The sequence below is a fragment of the Triticum urartu genome, chromosome 5 (assembly GCF_003073215.2).
Source record: "Triticum urartu cultivar G1812 chromosome 5, Tu2.1, whole genome shotgun sequence".
Taxonomy (NCBI): Eukaryota; Viridiplantae; Streptophyta; class Magnoliopsida; order Poales; family Poaceae; genus Triticum; species Triticum urartu.
This window is the reverse complement of record NC_053026.1, coordinates 523373897-523389445: the sequence shown is the minus strand read 5'-3', so window position 1 is coordinate 523389445 and position 15549 is coordinate 523373897. Positions and strand designations below refer to the sequence as shown.

The 15549-nt window shown below is 42.1% G+C and overlaps 1 long non-coding RNA gene and 2 pseudogenes across 2 annotated transcripts; all 3 read right to left on the bottom strand.

The window, feature by feature from the left end:
* The window catches only part of LOC125507286, a 28729-nt pseudogene extending 13302 nt beyond the window's left edge, over nt 1-15427 (bottom strand).
* Nucleotides 5556-5694, bottom strand: LOC125511813 (annotated as a pseudogene).
* On the bottom strand, nt 8539-11293 carry LOC125510343. Of its 2 annotated transcripts, XR_007284556.1 has the most exons (4): nt 9926-11293; nt 9366-9840; nt 9181-9292; nt 8539-8919 (listed from the first exon to the last, which is right to left on the bottom strand). It is a non-coding gene; the product is annotated as an uncharacterized LOC125510343 (long non-coding RNA). The 2 variants fall into 2 exon arrangements; XR_007284557.1 differs by lacking the exon at nt 9181-9292.
* Nucleotides 15428-15549: the final 122 nt, after the last annotated feature.

The window sequence follows — 15549 nt, the reverse complement described above, 5'->3', positions numbered from 1 at the left end:
GATTGGCGGATAAGAAGGATGGCAAAGTGAACATAAATATATTTGATATACATCTTATTGATGTGTACTTTACTAGTGTTTATAGCAACCCCTCAGTATTTGATACTAGTTCAGTTGCTAAGATTAGTAACTCGAAACGGGAGTTGCAGAATAAACAGAGACTAGTTAAGGGTGAAGTGACGATGTGTGTTGGAACTGGTTCCAAGATTGATATAATCATCATCGCACACTCCCTATAATTTCGGGATTAGTGTTGAACCTAAATAAGTGTTATTTGGTGTTTGCGTTGAGCATGAATATGATTTGATCATGTTTATTGTAATACGGTTATTCATTTAAGTAAGAGAATAAATTGTTGTTCTGTTTACATGAATAAAACCTTATATGGTTACACACCCAATGAAAATAGTTCGTTGGATCTCGATCGTAGTGATACACATAATCATAATATTGAAACCAAAAGATGCAAAGTTAATAATGATGGTGCAACTTATTTGTGGCACTGCCGTTTAGGTCATATTGGTGTAAAGCGCATGAAGAAACTCCATGCTGATGGGCTTTTGGAATCACTTGATTATGAATCAGTTGATGCTTGCGAACCATGCCTCATGGGCAAGATGACTAAGACTCCGTTCTTCGGAACAATGGAGCGAGCAACAGATTTATTGGAAATCATACATAATGATGTATGTGATCCCATGAATATTGAGGCTCGCGACAGGTATCATTATTTTCTGATCTTCACATATGATTTGAGCGGATATGACTATATCTACTTGATGAAACATAAGTCTGAAACATTTGAAAAGTTTAAAGAATTTCAGAGTGAAGTGAAAAATCATTGTAACAAGAAAATAAAGTTTCTACGATCTGATCGTAGAGAAGAGTATTTGAGTTACGAGTTTGGCCTTCAGTTAAAAACAATGTGAAATAGTTTCACTACTCACGCCACCTGGCACACCACAATGTAATGGTGTGTCTGAACGTCATAACCGTACTTTATTAGATATGGTGCGATCTATGATGTCTCGTACCGATCTACCACTATCGTTTTGGGGTTATGCATTAGAGACAGCTGCATTCACGTTAAATAGGGCACCATCTAAATCCGTTGAAACGACACCGTATGAGCTATGGTTTGGCAAGAAACCTAAGCCGTCGTTTCTTAAAGTTTGAGGTTGCAATGCTTATGTGAAAAAGTTTCAACCTGATAAGCTCAAACCCAAATCGGAGAAGTGCGTCTTCATAGGATACCCAAAAGAAAATGTTGGGTACACCTTCTATCACAGATCCGAAGGCAAGATATTCGTTGCTTTGAATGGATCCTTTCTAGAGAAGGAATTTCTCTCGAAGAAGTGAGTGGGAGGAAAGTAGAACTTGATGAGGTAACTGTACCTGCTCCCTTATTGGAAAGTAGTTCATCACAGAGATCTATTCCTGTGACTACTAGACCGATTAGTGAGGAAGCTAATGATGATGATCATGTAACTTCAGATCAAGTTACTACCGAACCTCGTAGGTAAAACCAGAGTGAGATCCGCACCAGAGTGGTACGGTAAACCAGTTCTGGAGGTCATGTTACTTGACCATGACGAGCCTACGAACTATGAGGAAGCGATGATGAGCCCAGATTCCGCGAAATGGCTTGAGGCCATGAAATCTGAGATGAGATCCATGTATGAGAACAAAGTATGGACTTTGATTGACTTGCCCAATGATCGGCGAGCCATTGAGATTAAATGGATCTTCAAGAGGAAGACAGACGCTGATAGTAGTGTTACTATCTACAAAGCTAGAATTTTCGCAAAAAGGTTTTCGACAAGTTCAAGGTGTTGACTACGATGAGAGTTTCTCACTCGTATCTATGCTTAAGTCTGTCCGAATCATGTTAGCAATTGCCGCATTTTATGAAAATCCGGCAAATGGATAAACAAAACTGCATTCCTTAATGGATTTATTAAAGAAGAGTTGTATATGATACAACCAGAAGGTTTTGTCAATCTTAAAGGTGCTAACAAAATGTGCAAGCTCCAGCGATCCATCTATGGACTGGTGCAAGCATCTCGGAGTTGGAATTTGCACTTTGATGAGATGATCAAAGCATATAGTTTTATACAGACTTGCGGTGAAGTCTGTATTTACAAGAAAGTGAGTGGGAGCACTACAACATTTCTGATAAGTATATGTGAATGACATATTGTTGATCGGAAATAATGTAAAATTATTCTGCAAAGCATAGAGTATTTTGAAAGAAGTTTTTCAAAGAAAGACCTCGGTGAAGCTGCTTACATATTAAGCATCAAGATCTATAGAGATAGATCAAGATGCTTGATAAGTTTTTTTTTCAATGAGTACATACCTTGACAATATTTTGAAGTAGTTCAAAATTGGAACGGTCAAAGAAAGAGTTCTTGGCTGTGTTACAAGGTGTGAAATTGAGTAAGACTCAAAGCCCGACCACGGCAGAAGATATAAAGAGAATGAAAGTCATTCCCTATGCCTCAGCCATAGGTTCTATAAAGTATGCCATGCTGTGTACCAGATCTATTGTATACCCTATACTGTGTTAAGCAAGGGAGTACAATAGTGATCTAAGAGTAGATCACTGGACATCGGTCAAAATTATCCTTAGTGGAATAAGGATATGTTTCTCGATTATGGAGGTGACAAAAGGTTCGTCGTAAAAAGTTACGTCGATGCAAGTTTTGACATAGATCTGGATGACTCTAAGTCTCGATCTAGATACATATTGAAAGTGGGAGCAATTAGCTAGAGTAGCTCCGTGCAGAGCATTGTAGACATAGAATTCGCAAAATACTTACGGATCTGTATGTGACAGACCCGTTGACTAAAATTATCTCACAAGCAAAACATGATCACACCTTAGTACTCTTTGGGTGTTAATCACATAAATGATGTGAACTAGATTACTGACTCTAGTAAACCCTTTGAGTGTTGGTCACATGACGATGTGAACTATGGGTGTTAACCACATGGTGATATGAACTATTGATATTAAATCACATGGCGATGTGATCTAGATTATTGACTCTAGTGCAAGTGGGAGACTGAAGGAAATATGCCCTAGAGGCAATAATAAAGTTATTATTTATTTCCTTATTTCATGATAAATGTTTATTATTCATGCTAAAATTGTATTAATCGGAAACATAATACATGTGTGAATACATAGACAAACAAAGTGTCACTAGTATGCCTCTACTTGACTAGCTCGTTAACCAAAGATGGTTATGTTTCCTAACCATAGACATGTGTTGTCATTTGATTAATGGGATCACATCATTAGGAGAATGATGTGATTGACATGACCCATTCCATTAGCTTAGCACCCGATCGTTTAGTATGTTGCTATTGCTTTCTTCATGACTTATACATGTTCCTATGACTATGAGATTATGCAACTCCCGTTTGCCGGAGGAACACTTTGTGTGCTACCAAACGTCACAACGTAACTGGCTGATTATAAAGGAGCTCTACAGGTGTCTCCAAAGGTACATGTTGGGTTGACGTATTTCGAGATTAGGATTTGTCACTCCGATTGTCGGAGAGGTATCTCTGGGCCCTCTCGGTAATGCACATCACATAAGCCTTGCAAGCATTGCAACTAATGAGTTAGTTGCGAGATGATGTATTACGAAATGAGTAAAGAGACTTGCCGGTAACGAGATTGAACTAGGTATTGAGATACCGATGATCAAATCTCGGGCAAGTAACATACCGATGACAAAGGGAACAACGTATGTTGTTATGCGGTCTAACCGATAAAGATCTTCGTAGAATATGTTGGAGCCAATATGAGCATCCAGGTTCCGCTATTGGTTATTGCGGAGAAGTGTCTCGGTCATGTCTACATTGTTCTCGAACCCGTAGGGTCCGCACGCTTAAGGTTTCGATGACAGTTATATTATGAGTTTATGAGTTTTGATGTACCGAAGGAGTTCGGAGTCCCAGATGAGATCGGGGACATGCCGAGGAGTCTCGAAATGATCGAGACGTAAAAATCGATATATTGGACGACTATATTCGGACATCGGAAAGGTTCCAAGTGATTCGAGTATTTTTCGGAGTACCGGAGAGTTACGGGAATTCGCCGGGGAGTATATGGGCCTTATTGGGCTTTAGGGGAAAGAGATAGGAGAGGTTGGGCGCCCCCCCAAGGCCTACTCCGAATTGGACTAGGGGGAAGGGCTGCGCCCCCTCCTTCCTTCTCTTCTCTTTTCCCTTGCCTTGACTCCTACTCCTACTACATGGAAGGACTCCTAGTTGGACTAGGAAAGGGGGAATCCTACTCCCGGTGGGAGTAGGACTCCCCTAGGGCGCGCCATAGAGAGGGCCGGCCCTCCCCTCCTCCACTCCTTTATATACGGGTGCAGGGGGCACCCCATAGACACACAAGTTGATCCACGTGATCATATTCTTAGCCGTGTGCGGTGCCCCCTTCCACTATAATCCTCGATAATATTGTAGCGGTGCTTAGGCGAAGCCCTGCGACGGTAGTACATCAAAATCGTCATCACGCCGTCGTGCTGACAGAACTCTTCCCCGACACTTTGCTGGATCGGAGTCCGGGGATCGTCATCGAGCTGAACGTGTGCTAAAACTCGGAGGTGCCGTAGTTTCGGTGCTTGATCGGTCGGGCCGTGAAGACGTACGACTACATCAACCGCGTTGTGCTAACGCTTCCGCGTTGTGCTATGCATCACCATGATCTTGCGTGTGCGTAGGAAATTTTTGAAATTACTACGTTCCCCAAAACTAGTGACACTTAGCACTTGCTTCCTGACGTTTCCTCCGGTGTGTTTGACAGGATAGAGACCTCCTCTACCCCTGCCTCGAAGAAGGACCCTCCTCGTTTCCAGATCCTTTACAAGGAAAAATGAGGGTGAATTTCAACAAAGGTATCATTATCAATGGCAAGTTTACTTGCAGAAATCAGATTTTTTTTGTGGCCTCCGGAACATGAAGGACATCATTCAAAAGAAGATCATGATGAGGGGTTGAAATAGTTGTATGACCAATGTGATCGATAGTCATACCTGATCCATTTGCGGTGTGGATTTGTTCGCCGCCGGTGTACCTCTCCCGGACGGTCAGCTTCTCCAAGTCGCTGGTGATATGGTCAGTGGCTCCGCTGTCCATATACCAGTTCGTGTCCACGCCGTACTGGGGAGCCGCCGCCACGTTCACCGAGCGCTCTTCCCCTCCTTGATAGGAGGAGTCGTAGCGCTTCCAGCACTTCCATGCTGGATGCCCGAGCTTGCCGCACATCTGACAAGCAACCTTGGCAGCGGGATTGTTGTTGTAGTTCCCGCCGCCACCACCGTTGTTGCCCCCCATGTTGCCGCGGTTCGGCTGCTTCTTGAAGGTGCCGCGGCCGCGGTCACCGCGGCCGCCGCCGCCACCGCCTTGTCTGGGGAAGTTGTGGCCGCGGTCACCACCGCCGCCGCCGTTGCTGTTGTTCTGCTTGTTGGAGCGTCCGCGGGAGGCCGCGTTTGCAGAGGACTGGGAGGACCCGCCACGCAGATTCATACGTGTCTCAAAGCTCAAAAGCTGCGAGTACAGCTCGGGGACGGTCACCGGCTCGACCCGAGAGCAAATGGCAGAAACCACGGGGTCGAACTCCTCATCGAGTCCAGCAAGGATATGAGACACAACATCCTCCTCATCTACTTTCTTTCCTGAAGCAACAAGTTCATCACATAAAGATCTAATCTTACCAACATATTCAGTGATGTTGGAGTTGCCCTTCTGAAGATTCGCCAGTGCAATTCTGACGTTGACGGTGCGGGCGCGGGTGTGCGAGGCCAGCATCCCCTACACCGTGTTCCAGAGCTCGACGGCGGTGTGGCAGGTTGCCACTTGGATGGCCATCTCGCGCGGCAGGGAGGACAACAGGTAGGAGAACACCTGCTGATCCTTTGCGTACCACGCGGAGAACTCCAGGTTGGGTGCCTTCAACTTGGTCTTGCCATCGTCGGAGGTGACTTCAACGTTCAGAGGGGGCACTACCTGGTCAATGTCGAGGTAGCCCTGCATTTGCGCCCCTTGATCGCCGAGAGCACGGTTGCGCGCCATAGCGCCTCGTTCCCTCTCGTGAGCTTCTCGGTGACGCTGTGTGCAAATGGTGACGAGGGGAAGGAGGTGGAGCTTGAATACGTCGCTATGGATGTGAGCGAGGCAGGCTCTGATACCATGAAAGAATTGGTGGAAGCGTATGCACTCTGGCAGGGACGCGTACGTGTTTTATATCACAAGATTACAAGGTTCGGCCGGTGGTTATTAGCCTTGATCTCTACTCCAAGTTATACACAAGATAAGGAGATAGATATCAATCTAGTCTAACCACCAGCCATGTTTACAACGGATCACACGTACATAATATTGATACAAGTTGACACAACTACAAGTCTATCGTCTAACAAACAATAGTATCATCTCCACAAGTCCTGCAAGCACACCCAAAAATAATTTTACCACCAAAAAACATATTAGCTTAAACCAATGAAATATCACATTAGTGCACTAAAATATACACAAAGCAGGAGAAGAGCGTGAGGAGATAGTACAGATAACTACGGTGTGAAGTGTGATAATATAACAAATAACAATAGGACACACTGATGAATTGCTATCCGAATCATACAGTGTCATCTACATCAGTACATGGTACTACACCTATGGACACAGACAAGTGACATCACATACATCTTGCCATACCAGCCCAAAATCACATACATCTTGCCATACCAGCCCAAAATCCAATTGGGCACCAGTAATGTTTAAGTGAAAATAACCGAACATGTGAAAACTAGAGATGAATGTTCACAGAGATCCTAACTGACAGGATAACTTCCCTAAAACCTAGAAACTCCTTTATTTAAAAAATAAGACATACCGTTCTTTATCTAACTTCAACAAGAGGCGGTGAATAACATCCCTCGGCAGGAATGGAGTTTCTTCCTCATCATAAAAGTTCATTCCAACAAAATTCCCATCAATGTCTATAAGAGGGCCCCCAATCCCAGCCTAGCAAAACAAAAGTAACATCATACAAGGTTTACACACAGATATCGTTTAATAGATGTAGTGATAGCTAGCCTTACTAGTGCAATGCTAATAATTTTGGCATGTTCAAGGTACTGGGGAACTCCACAAGAAATACCTTGGTGATTTTGCAGGTGCAGACACAAAGTTCTGTACAATCGAGTTCGCTCTGTTTGCCAATTAACACCTTCCCCTCAACAGCCATTTAGTTTGCGATACCCAAAAAAACAACCCACAGCTATTACATCCATAGATGAGGTAACTGGATGCTCAGTGATTTGTATTGCTTGAGGATCCCAGTATCCGATGATGTCAATAAGAGCAATGTTGTAATGTAAATTATAACAGTTCAATATCCCTACAACTCGAAATTTATTTGGAAGACAAACTTCAATCTGCAATGAAAAGGTTATGTTAACTAGTATCCAAAATGAGAAGGAAATAATAATAATAATAATAACAATTAGCAGTAACAACCCTCAAGGTCTCATCAATCCTGTGTGCATCACCCGGAACTCTAACCAAACTTGCTGAAGTCAGAATTGTTGCAGAGCATGCATTGCACTTTATAAATACACCTGTGCAAGCAAACTTTTTTGCAAATCCTACAGAGATAGTCATTTCAGTTATCAATCATTGATCAATTAAAACATGAAAAAGTAAGGACTTTATAACAGAGTCGTCACCATTGAATGAAGCAAGTGAGCCAACACTTTTATTCATTTCTGAAGCAAGACTTTTGCTTGATTCTGAAGCAAGTTCGGCAGCAGTTTTCTTCAAAAGAGAGCCATCACCTCGCTTCATTTCTGAAGCAACACCTTTGAATGGTTTATGCAAGATATCCTCATCAAATGTATCTTCGAGACGATTAATGATACGTTTGACTAGCATGAAACACAAGTTAAAAATGCGTGATAAAAGTTGATAAAGTGTGCATGTGCAACATAAGGAACTAGTCAGCAAAACAGTTACAATGTACATTGGCAGCCAAGGGGTCATGGTACGACATTGTAGTTTCAATCTGTAATCCTAGAAATATCGGAGAAGATGGTGATGATCTATCTTCATTCGTCTTCCACGAAAACTACCCTCCACCAAAAGGGAGCGACTACAATAGAAAAAGGGTGTACAGTGAAAGAATAGAAAAACGAACCATGGCCATCGGATCGAAGATGATTGGTACAGATTGAGTGGGAGGGTTGTAAGTGTACATTTCTTCAAAACCCCCTACTAGTATTTACATATGGAAGGTAACTTTTGCAATAACCACCTCAAATTTCTGATATATCAAATGTTCTGTCCCTCATAAATAAGAAAATTTCTCAAATCTGTACCGGTCCAGAAAAAAATGCATATGTACTGTACGAAATTTGATATATATTTGATTTCATTAGTAGCTTCTGCTACATTCAGAATCATGCACGAAATCCAAACATGTTCTTCGCTAAAATGTATGAGAACATCACAAATTTCTGAGACATGAGAAAATTAGTCCATCCACTTTAAACCATAACTACACATACATTTTAAATTGCACGATCCCAGATAGAACAGAACAGAATAGAGACGACACACATACATATAAAGTGTTACTCCCTCCGTTCCAAAATAGATGACCCAACTTTGTACTAACTTCAGAGGGAGTACATAACATGAGAGGACCATTTTTGGTACATCACAGACAACACAAAGTATGCAGGACTAAAGTAAGCACCGCTGTCTGCTGAACAAGCTTGCCGTCGGAATTTGCATCAAGTTTGCTCTGTTTGGTACACAACAGAAAAGTTATTGCCTTTTGCCTCCAGTACTAGTGCCTCTTGCTTATCAATCTTCTTGTGCTGGGAGAAGTCAGACCTAGCAAACGAGATTCAGTTAGCACAGGTCCATGCAAGTGTCATGCATGTGGTTCACGATTTTTTGAATCATCGTTATCTAATGAAATGAATATGCATCAACTATACCATTTGATTGTTTGCTGCACAAACCACATGGAAGGAAAATTAGAGACAAATTCATTGCAAAACGCAACCTAAATGCGACTATGCTAGACAGAGAAAGCCACTGGACAGTTTAATTACTCAGGAGCAGTCATAAGTTCGAGAAGAACAATATTACCTATAACCAGTGAACCACAAAATGGTTATTTTTCTTTTGAAAAGATGAAGATTCTTCAGTTGCGCAATTTGTTTCACATGATGATATGCTCTCACATAACTTTCATCTACCTCTGTTGATGAAGGCAAGTGACGAATTTCAGCAACTAAAAGAACATGTAGTCTTCAAAAGCAAGAAGTACAAACCTCTATTGCTGTGTCATTTGTTTCTTAGAGCATGTCCTTGCATCATGGAACACCACTTCCTTACAAATGCTACATTTGCGTGCGACTTTTTGATGGATTCCAGGCCTTCTTTTCTTCTCACTCGACCCACTCCTCACAGCATCCCTGTGTCCCTTTATTCTAGAGCAAGTGCCCCTTGCATTGATATCAGTAGGTGTGTGGATGGTAACGTGCTTTCGAATGATGCTCCCGATAAATGACTCCTCATTTTCGTGTGTGTTGCATGCTACAGCCGGTACGAGATGGGCTAAAGCCATCTGAGCGTTGCACAAACTAGTGTGCAGGAATTCAATTCCTTCCATTGAACCTTTATACTTCGGAATGAGATCTTCTAGCTTGTTCCTAACGAGAGCTATCTTCCTTTTTCATAGCCATGCCAACTGGGCCAATTAAATTCTCTTCAAGCATGTTCCCTTCCCCGTCGAAGATAATGTCCCTAGCAATATGAAAAATATCACATATGATGTGTGTCAAGGCAAATAAGTATAAATGCTTCAATATCTATTTGAAGAGAAATATACCTTTTGCAATTTCTCTCCCACCGCTTAAGAACATAAATTCTTGGCAATTCATTTATTTTCGCACCCCTCAACACTCGGATAATATGGCGGCACACGATTCCATTGGACTCAAAAAGCTTGCAAGAACATTTAGAGGTCATGGATATTGTGTCATAAGACACATCTCTAATCTTTTTGTATTGATCACTCACAAACATGATCCAGAATGTTCATATGCTTGCTGTTCATATCATTTCCAAAGATCCAGAATTTTTTAATCTTATCATAGAGGATACAACATATGCTCGAAGCACTATTTTAAAGCAAGATTACTTTCAGATATCTATGTCAAAATATCATGTCCTCCTAAATAAAGTTGATATGCTACAGCATTGTGCTTGAAGTTTGTAGTAAGAGTTGAACCAAAATGATTTCTAAATAATATTATGTACTGCGTGTACTCTTTACGCCAAAGAAGTTTGAAGTACTAATAATATGTATGTCGTAGATGACATGTCGAAGCACAAGTATTCGGCACTTTCAGGCTTTCACACTGTCCAAGTTAGTCTAAAATTTGGCACTTTCAGGCTGTCCAAGCACAAGTCTGAAAGTTTGAATTTTGGTACAAGAACAAATAATTTTAGATTGTCATCTTTGCGAATGTTATCTTTCAGACTGTCAGTCTGAAAGTATGAAGTTTGGTACAAGCAGAAGTACTTCCAGACCGTCAAAGCACAAGTCTGGAAGTATGAAATTTTACTCCGTAGAGTACTTTCAGACTGTCCAAGCACAAGTCTGAAATTTGGTACATAATATTTGCAGAATACTTGGCACTTTCAGTCTGAACTCCAAGCACAAGTCTCTTTACAGTGTAAAATTTTGTCCATAATATTATGTTCTTGTTTGTGAGGAGTAGATGACATGCACAGTTTGCAGTAGAAGTTGAACAAAAGTGATTTCCTAAATAAATGCTACAGAATCAAGTATGAAAATTAGTATCAACCTTTCAGACAAGCATACATGAAGACTGGAGATTTCTTCTACGATGTTCCCAGATGGAGGAATTAGATGCAGGCAAGGTGTGAAGAATGGGCTCATTGGGGTAGGAGAAATAATGGAATGAGAGTTTTCTATGGAGGTCGCAGCAGAGTACCTTGGAGAACTTGCCCGCACAAGGTCTCAGCTTCGGACAGAGGGGGTCCGCCGGGGCAGCCAGAAAGCCGGCGAGAAGACGGTCATGGATGGATCTGGACCTCCACCGGGCGCAATCGCCCAGCTAGGCACCGGATCTGGCCCGCCGCCACCGTCGGCAAGCTGGAGCTGGCGGCTACGCGTTGGGGATTGGGGTTCGCGCTGCTGTGTTCTTAGGAAGAAGAGAAGGCCCAACCACGTTCCTGCAAAACGAGTAGAAGCAAGGGAGTTTTCTGCAAAGAACCAAGTACCTGGGCGCTCATATCCGTCCACTAGAATCTGGACCGTTCATCCAGGATCAGAAGGCCCAGACTTATTTTTTCTATTTTTGCACCTGTGGACCTTTTTCTATTGTAGTCGTCCCCCCACCAAAAGTAACTTGATGACCGGTGGGGTCATATCCACCATTTCCGCATCTTGTTTTAGGGTTTGCCAAATATGTCATATATGAGTTCCTCACAGTTTTGATGTTACTGAGTTGTCTTGTTTGGCTAACTTCAAGTCAACTTCTCTGGCCATGGATTTGCAGAGACTGAGACTGAGGAGCCACATGCATGATTAGTTTTAGTTTTATGAGTTCCATAGCAGCAAGTGGGCATTCACCTAGTTTATATCCAAAAAATATATGTTGCCTGATGCAAGAAGGTGAAGACATAAGTGACCAATATATGTTAGTACTAGTTAGTCAGTATGTTTTTGCCATGTACGAACAGCTAGGTCGTTTATCTCAGAAGATTATGAAGATGTCGTGCAGCTTGGCCATGTAGCCAGGTAGAGCTGAGACCATCGATTGGTTATTTGTTTGGATTGTTAGACCTCTACACAAGGAGGACCAATCTAAGCTGACTTAGAGGCTCGACGGTTGTCAAAGGCACAGCCGCGCCTCTTTGGTCCACGGCTGCCCCATGCTGGCCTTACACCCAATATCCCGTGAAATAATTCTGCTCACCTCCTTGAATGTTGTAACATGGTTCTCCTGCCAGACTTTTGAGGAAAGCTTTTGTGGCATCATCAACCACTATCTTAACACTGCAACACAACGCAGGGAACTCACAGTGATAAGTCCACAAGGACAAGATATCGCAGACCATAAACAAAATGAGTTATTAAACAAGAGAAATATAGAACAAGAAGGGGGCATAATAGTTTGCAGATATTTCACAGCAGAGAAATTTAAGAATATCTACAACTCCATGGGTCTTCTTAAATGTAAGTTTAGAGTGTAGCAGAAACATGTTCTTAGCGCCAGGATTGAAATAACAAGCTTTAATCTAGTAGAGTGCAATGGGTCAGTTTTTGGGATAAATTCGTAAACCACAGAAGCTTCTGTTTGGCTTTAGAATGAGTTCCATAGGGGAAAGGTTTCCCAGGGAGATGTAGTATATGTAGCAGTAAGAGAGAAGCATGGTAAGCCAAACAGAGTGTGTCGTTCATCAATACTGAAAGTGCGCATACCTGACCATCCCGTGAACCCCCAAGAATCGAAGAATTGCAGACCTCCGTACATAGCGGGCCTTTCTTTCTTTGGTACAAGAGCAGTTCATCCCAACGAAGTTGCCATCAAAATCAACAAGGGGACCTCCAATCGACACCTAGCACAGTTGTGAGGAGGAAGTTATGCATGAAAAGAAAAATGGAAGTTACAATGGCTGAAACTAAAACACGCATCATTGCATACCACGATAAAATATAGATTAAGCAACTCATGTCATCATATAGTTATTTATTTGAACTGTACAAACTAAAGCAGCTAGCTAACCTTGTGGATCTGGCATGTGCTGAACATTGTCTCATCGGTTCGAGCACTTGGAGAGGCAAGATCTACTCCGCTTGTATCCGTTAATAGTCCTGAATTGAAATTGCGACATACAGCTGCTACCTTCCTATAAGGCTCAAACTGCATCTCATGATCAAGACTTACATGTGGGGCATTAACACCAGCGACGTTGACGATGAAAAAAATCAACATATATCTCAGGATCCGCTATCCACCCAGTGACAATCTGATCATTCGGTAGGCGTACTTTAATCTGAAATTAGCACAAGGCAATGGCTGTACTGAATTAATGATTAGCATAATATGCAGGAAAGGAGTACAGAAAAAAGTTACCGTCAAATTTTTAGTGATCTTGCTTGCATGCCAAGTAAGTGGAATCAAATTGATCGATGTGAGGAAACTTGTAGCATCAGGACATGAGCTTTCGATGCATATGCCTGTGCATTCGCGTAACTTGGTATCACCTGCAGAGGGCAAGACAGTCATACGTGGAAACTGAATATCTGATCATCAAAAACAAGGTAACAAGAGGAATTATTAGCTGTATGATCACCGACCATGGAATGAGGCCAGCGCCACAACACTCATACTTAATCTGGAAAGTACTTGCTCACTCAAGGCGCCTTTTCTGGATTCACTCAATCTCGCTATGGAGGTAGTGTCCAAAGCTAGTTAATTGACATAAAATCATGTCTCATATAGTTAATAGAGTGGCCAATTATGTACTCAGGAAAAGGGAAGCCAAAAATGGACTCACTTGGCCTGATTGCTCTCATCTCACTGTTGATTCCTGCTCTTGTAGCATCATCAACCCCATCCTTAACTCTGCAGCACAACGTAGAAAACTCATCATGATAAATCCACAAAGGCAATATTGCAGACCACATACACAAGATGAACTGTTAAACAAGGGAAATGTAGAACTAGAAGAGAGGCAAATAGGTACAGATATTTCACAGCAGAGAAATTTAAGAAAATCTTAAACAATTTCCCCATGGTATTCTTCTTAAATGTAAGTTCGAGTGTAGCAGATATATGTATTAGCGCTGGCATTGAAATAACAACCTTAATCTAGTACAGTGCAGATTTAAACAATTTAACGAGAAAAAGAAACGCATGAGTACAAAAATAGCTAATAGGACAGTTTTTGGGATAAACTCGTAAAGAAGATGCTGATTGGCATTGAGAATGATACACACCTTGCACACAAACTCAAGTAAAAAAAGGAGGCATTTGTAGAATAAGATGTAGTAAAAGCAATTGAGTAAGAGAGACGCATGGGTAAGCCAAAGATAGAAGGGCAGTTGATCAATACTGAAAGTGTACATACCTGACCAGCCTTTGAAACACTAAGAATCGAAGAATTTGCTTCCTTCGCAGGTAGGCAGTCCTTTTCATTTTGGTACGAGAGGAGTTCATCCCAACAAAGTTCCCATCAAAATCAACAAGGGGACCTCCAATCCCCGCCTAGCGCAAAAGTGGCAATGAAGTTACACCGAAAAAATGCGATTCATAATGCCTGAAACTATCAACTATGAAGCCACTGACACCATCATACAGCTATTTATTTGAACTAAAGCAGCTCACCTTGTGGATCCGGCACGTGCTTACGATTGTCTCACTGGTTAGAGGGTTTGGAGGGGCAAGATCTACTCCGATTGTGGCCGTTAAAAATCCTGAACTGAAACAGCGAGATACAGCCGCTACCTTCGTATGATGCTCGAACTGCATGTCACCATCAAGATATGCGGCATCAAATCCAGACACGTTCTTGATGACGACAATGCAAGAATCAGCACATGAAGCACGTATCCGGCCAGTGACAATCCGATCATTAGGAAGGCGCACTTTAATCTGAAATGAGCACAGGTGCAGCATGTATATATTAGCATGCATAATTAATAATCCAGGAAAGGAGTAGATAAAAAAGTCACCTTCAAACTTGCAGGCCAAGTAGGTGGAACCAACCGCGCCGATGTCAGGATCGTAGCTTCCGAAACAGAACACGAGGTTTCAATGCATATGCCTGTGCATTCACGTAACTTGGTATCACCTACGTACGCACGGAGAGAAAGTCAAGCGTGCAGACAAAATAACTGGTCACTAAAAACAGGCAATATGAGAAAGTATTAACAGCAAGTAAAATCACTAACCATCGAACGAAGCAAGCGACACGACACTCCTGCGCAATCTTGAAACTACCTGCTCGCTGAGTTCACTAAAGGCGTCTGGTAATAAGGAGATACCATCCAAAGGTAGTTAATGGGAGCAAAATCATGCTGTATGTGGTATATATATATACAGCCAACAGAACCGTCAGTTTTATTACTACCTCTGTTCATTTTTCTAAGACGTTTTAGACATTCAGACATTGTTTAAAACAGTACAAAGCAAGCTGTCTGAAACGTCTTGTAAAAACAAACGGAGGGAGTATTATGAATATGTAATTGCAAGAAAAAGGGAAACAGCATGGACTCACTTGGCCTAGTAGCTCTTTTGTGAGGGCGGTGTTGCTCTTCGTCGCCTCTCATCAGCCGGCGCTTGTTTTTCGTCATCGATCTTTAATTACAAGCCAGCCCTGAACTGCAAGGAACAAAATTCAGCTAACACTGATCGATCTGTTTTCGAGTGTGTTGAGTGAATCTTTCTTAACCGGGACTCTCTCCTGGTTGGATCT